The sequence below is a fragment of the Asparagus officinalis genome, chromosome 5 (assembly GCF_001876935.1).
Source record: "Asparagus officinalis chromosome 5, Aspof.V1, whole genome shotgun sequence".
Lineage (NCBI taxonomy): Eukaryota > Viridiplantae > Streptophyta > Magnoliopsida > Asparagales > Asparagaceae > Asparagus > Asparagus officinalis.
The window spans coordinates 119,496,341-119,502,668 of record NC_033798.1 but is presented as its reverse complement, the minus strand read 5'-3'; positions in this window follow the sequence as shown (position 1 = coordinate 119,502,668).

Here is a 6,328-nt window from a genome sequence, read left to right as displayed (position 1 = left end):
TTAAAAAATGCCCTCCCCCCCCCCCAAAAAAAAAAAAAAAAAAATATTTTTAAAAGCCCCCCCCCCCCCCCAAAAAAAAAAAAAAACTAACTACTTTAAATGAGTAAATATTTGTTTGTCAAATTTGGGGTGTTATAGTTAATCTATCTCAACTTTAAAATTTTGATTTAACCTTATAAACTTTTCTCAATTAACCCTTCAAAGATAAAATCATTGAGTCGAATTCATTATGTGATAAGTACTTGACTTGGAAAGACCAAAATATCCCTCAACCATAAAAGAATTAGTTTGGTTTTTTGCTAGATAAAAAAAAATGAATATTTAGAGTTAAAAAGAATTGTAAATTGATTGTAATCATTCTATTATCGGTTGAGAGTTTCTTTTAACTAAAATGGCTTTCTTTAATAGGGCATTTTGACAAAATTACTTATTAAAGTCTTTTACATTAAGGGGTTTGTTAAGAGATGTGTAAAAGACCAGGAGAGTTTTCATAAGACACACTAAGTCGAATGGTGTTTTCTAAAATCGTACCAAGTTTGAGAGGGATTATCTACAACACCTCTATAGTGAGGAGGCCCTGTCAAATTAAATTAGTTGAGTGGTTTTTTTAAGACATTCTCCATACTTGAGAGAGTTTTCAAAGAATTAACTATTCTTTTAAATTTAGCTCAAATATTTTATAATTCTATATTAGTACCTAAATTATAAGCAATTTTAAATTTTAAGAGAATAATGTAGAATTATTGGAGATTTAAAATCAATGAAATGCTATCTAAATTACCTTTAAATATTGCTCTTATAAGCAATATATGAAATATTGGCCGATATATCGCTCTATCGACTGATATAAAAGGTTAAATACATTATCTTAATAATATTTATGGTTTTATATTATTTTTTTATTTGGGAATTTTTTCCCCATATATTGATCATTATCGAAAATATTGGCTGGTATAACAAAATCGATTCATTTTTAATTTGATTGTGGGCTTGGTAGTAGGTCGTGTTTGGAAACCAAAACTAAAGCACAAATCACAAAAGCCACAATTCATATCCCAAATCTCTCCACTCTTAACTTTCTCAAATCTCAAGCATATATCTTGACGCAAATTCTTATGTTAAAATTCATCAATATATGAGATTGTAGATTAAAATGTTATATTATGTATGAGCATTATCTCATATGATACCCAAATATTTTTTCCATAACCCCGGTTATTGCAATCTAATATCATGAATTTTATTTATCCAATATTTATATAATGCTAAACACTTTGTAGTAGTCCTTCAAAAGCCTCTTCTAAAGTTTTCTAAGCAAATTATATAAATTTAGAAATAATTCAAAATCTTAAGCTTATTCAAAATATGATGCTTTAATTTGCCCACATTTCCTCTAGTATATAAATACAAGCTAACCCACTGACCTCATATTATAAGATGAATATTATTTATCAAAGGGATTACATACTATTGCTTGTGGTTCACAAAGGCTTTAAATCTTTATTGGATTAAATAAATTAAATATCTTACAGTTTATAAAAGTTTTAATTATATATCACCACTTGTATCTTGCTACACTTAAATATTCTAATGTTTTTAAAATTGCATGTATGTTCCTTCTATACGCAAAAATACTATTTGTAATTTTTCTATATGAATATAATAATATAATTTTAGGATAATTCTATATTTTTTACTATTTCCATTAATAATTCATTAACATGTAATTGTCTGTTAATATATTATTAGACATTACTAATAATTAATATGAGAGTTTTACAATAACATTGGAAGTTTTAGGGACCGGGTTAGACAAACTTGAAGTGACATATAATATAATTAATTAATAATAATAATTAATTTAGTAAATTAGGATTAAAATATAATATTTAAAAAATAGGGGTAATATAATCCATAGAAAGTTTTTTCTATAACTTCCTCTTTTAAAGAGAGTATGATGATATGATTCTAATCGAAGTATATAATTTCATTTATAATTCAAAATATTGAGACTTATTCAAAATATGATGCTTAAAAATTTTCAAATCTTCTGTACTATATAAATATAAGCTAAGCCACTAGCCTCATATTATACGATGTATATTATTTATCAAAGGGATCACATACTATTGATTGTGTTTAACAAAGGCTTCAAATCTTTATAGACTTAATTAAACATAAATAGCTTATAACTTACGAAAGTTACACTCATATACCTCCACTTATATCTTAATGCACTTAGATATCCTAATATTTTCTAAAATTGTATATTTGTACTTATGTACGCAATAATACTCTTTATAATTTTCCTATGTGAATGTCACGATATAATTTTAGGACAATTCTATATTTTATACTCATTCCAAAATAATTTATTAACTTGCAATTGTCTATCAATATAGTATTATGCATTATTAATAATTAATATGAGAGTTTTACAATAACATTGGAAGTTTTAGGGCCAAGTTAGACAAAATTGTAGTGGCATGTAATATGATTAATTAATAATGATAATTAATTTAGTTAATTTATGCTTAGAATATAATATCAAAAAAGAATAGGGACATATAATCCATGAAAAGTTTTTCCACAACTCTTTTTTTAAAAAGGGAGTATGATACTGATCAATTTCAATTGTTCACTTTCTCTATTAAAGAGGAGAAATAAATACCAGCATTCATTAAAACCTATTATGATTAAGGTTTACCATCAACTAGGCGTAATTAATCTCACCACAAGATGGTGATTCTTTTTCTTCTCATCTCCTTTTTCTATTCTCCATAATTTCATTTTTAACCATTTCATCTTCTCTTGTTGGATTTAATCTAATAAATCTATTTGTGGGCACATATGATTAATCAATGTGTATTGCTATCTTTCAGGATAACCCACTAAAGTGATCAATTAAGTTGGGTTAATGGGTATTTAAATACGTCATGGGGTTATATATGCAGATACCAGGTTGTAATTGTGATTTGTTGAGGGGTCAAATTACAAATGTACAACATCTATAAATAATGGGTTATGGTCCCTAACCTAGGGTTACATTCTCTAATTCTCTTCACCCCCATCTAGAGAGAATTCGGCTAGAGAGAACTCTAAGGTTAGAAGATCAAAACCCATCTCAAGATCAAGCAATGGATTCAGGTATAAGCTTCCGCTCTTTTACGCTCTTTTAGATTATTGTTAATCTCTTTGAATTAATCATGGCTATATGGTTTTAGATCTTAAGTTTTGATTTAGATCTAACAAGTGGTATCAGAACCACCTTGATTAATTCTTAGGGATTTAAGTTTTATTGGGTTTTTTGATCTTAAATCTCTGGTTAAAGATTCAGTTTTGTTTTTCGGATAAACAGAAAATTTTTTGTTCGGCTGAACAGTAACGAAAATTTTCGGATGAACAGTAAAGTTTTTTGTTCGGATGAACAGTAACGAAAATTTTTCAGGTGAACAGTAACTGAAAAGGCGGCGGTGAACAGTAACTTTTTGAAATTTTTTTTTGGCTTTTTCGGCGGTTTTTTCTTGGATCTGGATCAAGAAAAACTCATTTTTTGATTCTAGATCTATTTTTTGATTTAATGGCAGCGGTTTCAGTTTGAAACCCTAAGGGTTCGTGCGTGAAACGTGGTGAAAATTAAGGAGGTGGTTACCTCAAACGAACCTCGCGTTCGTTCTCAAATTTAACCGAACTTCGCGTTCAGTTCTCATGTGAGCCTCGCGCTCAACTCAGGTGAGCGTCAAGCTCAATTTTAACGAACTTCGCATTCGTTCTCATGTGAGCCTCGCGCTCAACTCAGGTGAGCGTCAAGCTCAATTTTAACGAACTTCGCGTTTGTTCTCATGTGAGCCTCGCGCTCAACTCAGGTGAGCGTCAAGTTCAATTTTAATGAACTTCGCGTTCGTTCTCATGTGAGCCTCGCGCTCAACTCAGGTGAGCGTCAAGCTCAATTTTAACGAACCTCGCGTTCGTTCTAAGGTGAACCTCGCGTTCGTGCTTCAGACGAACCTCGCGTTCGTGCTTCAGACGAACCTCGCGTTCGTGCTTCAGACGAACCTCGCGTTCGTTCTTAAGACGAACCTCGCGTTCGTGCTTCAGACGAACCTCGCGTTCGTGCTTCAGACGAACCTCGCGTTCGTGCTTCAGACGAACCTCGCGTTCGTGCTTCAGACGAACCTCGCGTTCGTGCTTCAGACGAACCTCGCGTTCGTGCTTCAGACGAACCTCGCGTTCGTGCTTCAGACGAACCTCGCGTTCGTGCTTCAGACGAACCTCGCGTTCGTGTGTTCACTATGGTTAAGCCTCGGCTTTTCATGGGTCCACTTTGGTATACTTAATTTATTCAATTAAGTTATGGGCCCTAATTAAGCTGTGAGACCCCAATTAAGTTTTTAGAAATTCAGTTGATTTAAATTAAAATTTAAATCTAATTTGGTTTTTAATCAATTATTTAATTCAAATATTATGACACGAAGGTATTAATGTTGTCTCTCACTCCAATTGATTAATTGAAACAAGAAGTTGCTAAAGTAACCTCTCTTGTGTAGATTGTTATTTTTGTGGTTTGCTTGTGCTGAGTTTTTAAATTGCATATTAGAGCCTCTTGACCCTAATCACCCCCCTCTAGGGTCCTACACGAAGCATATTGGGCTTCGGTACAACTTTATCAGATCACTGTTAGAAGATGACGTGTTAAAACTGGAAAAGATTCCAGAAAGTAAGAATCCAGCAGATATGTTAACAAAGACGGTGACCATTCAGAAATTGGAGTTGTGCACAACTACGGTTAGCCTTCATGCATAAGTGATGAGGGCTGAGCCACACATGAGTAAGTGTTTGTTGAGATAGCCTGCTAACGACGGTTTGGTCTCCAAGTGGGAGATTGTTAGTTTGGGCGTAGATCCAAACCTAAGTGCATGCGAGGTTTCGACAAATTAATTTTTTATTCATCATTAGGGTCGATGAGTTAAACTAGATAGTTATATGAGTAAAACCAAACTGCTTGAGTTAAACTAGATAGTTATATGAGTAAAACCAAACTGCTTAGAAATTTGCAGTAAGAAGATAAAATCCCATTCCCTATGTACAAGAATATAAACATAAGCAGTGTAAACTGTTTATCCCAAGATTAATAATCTTTGACTAATTATTATATCTTGAAGCGGGTACAAAAGATCAACCGTATGGGGTTACACTACTACTGTCTTATATGTATTACCATACCGGGGATCAATCCAAAATCAGTGGACAGTTAGGAACACCAAGGTACATAAAAGATTAAAGGGTTGCAGGCGAGCTCGAGCGTTGACCAGGAGAGCTCGACGAAGTTAGGCGAGCTCGAGCAGGCGAGGTCGTGGCGGACGAGTTTGGGCGAGTCAGGCGAGCTCGAGGAACTCCACGCAGGCGAGCTCAAGGAACTTCCGCAGGCAAACTCAAGCGTGATTAGGCGAGGTCGAGCGAGGGCGCTCGCAAGCGAGGTTGGCGCTCCAAGCTGTCGACAGCCTGTCGATAGCTAGCCCTAGGGTTTCCCTATAAAAGGGAAACCCAGAGCTCGAGAAGCTGGCGCTGCTTCTTCTCTCTCTCTCTCGCTCGTTTTCCCCTCTGGCGGTGGCTCTCTCTCTCTCCTCTCTCGCGATCTCTCTCTTTTTCTCATCCAGCTCACAAGATTTTGAGGAAGGGAATTTAATAAAAGAGAGAATTTGAGAGAGAGGGAATTGGTATTTTAGAAGGGGATTTTATTACTGTAGCTACAGTGATAATTAGCATTTATTGAGAGATCTCAAGTTTGAGATCTTCTCTTGCTTTGTGATTTCTTGTTGATTAATAAAAAATTAATTGTGTGGCTCCCGAGGACGTAGGCAGTTGCCGAACCTCGTTAAATCTTGGTGTACTTTTTTATACCGTGTTTCTGTTGTTTTAGGGGTTTTCCGTAGCCCCGACGGATAATTCCCAACATTTAGATGCATTACTGCTAGGGGGATGCACAAAAGGGTTAGAGTTGGCTTTGGAATAGAGGGAGAAAATGACTTAAAAGCAAAATATATATGAAGTAGGAGAAATGGCAATGTGTGTGCCTTATTGTAGTGTTAGCACATGTTTCGCCGGTAATATCTTGGAAAGAAGCTAGATTATCGGGCATGGCTCTTGCCAACTTTGCAGACGTGATATCTAAAGCACATTCATTCGTTCTTCTTCTTTTTTTTTTCCCTAGACAATTCAGTAATACGTCACATCTGTTTCTTGATAATGCAATTCTAATATGCTGGAGTTAGTTAGGTTGTTTTTTCACAAATTTTTAAAGCCTTTTGTGTGATTTTATTTTTTGAGC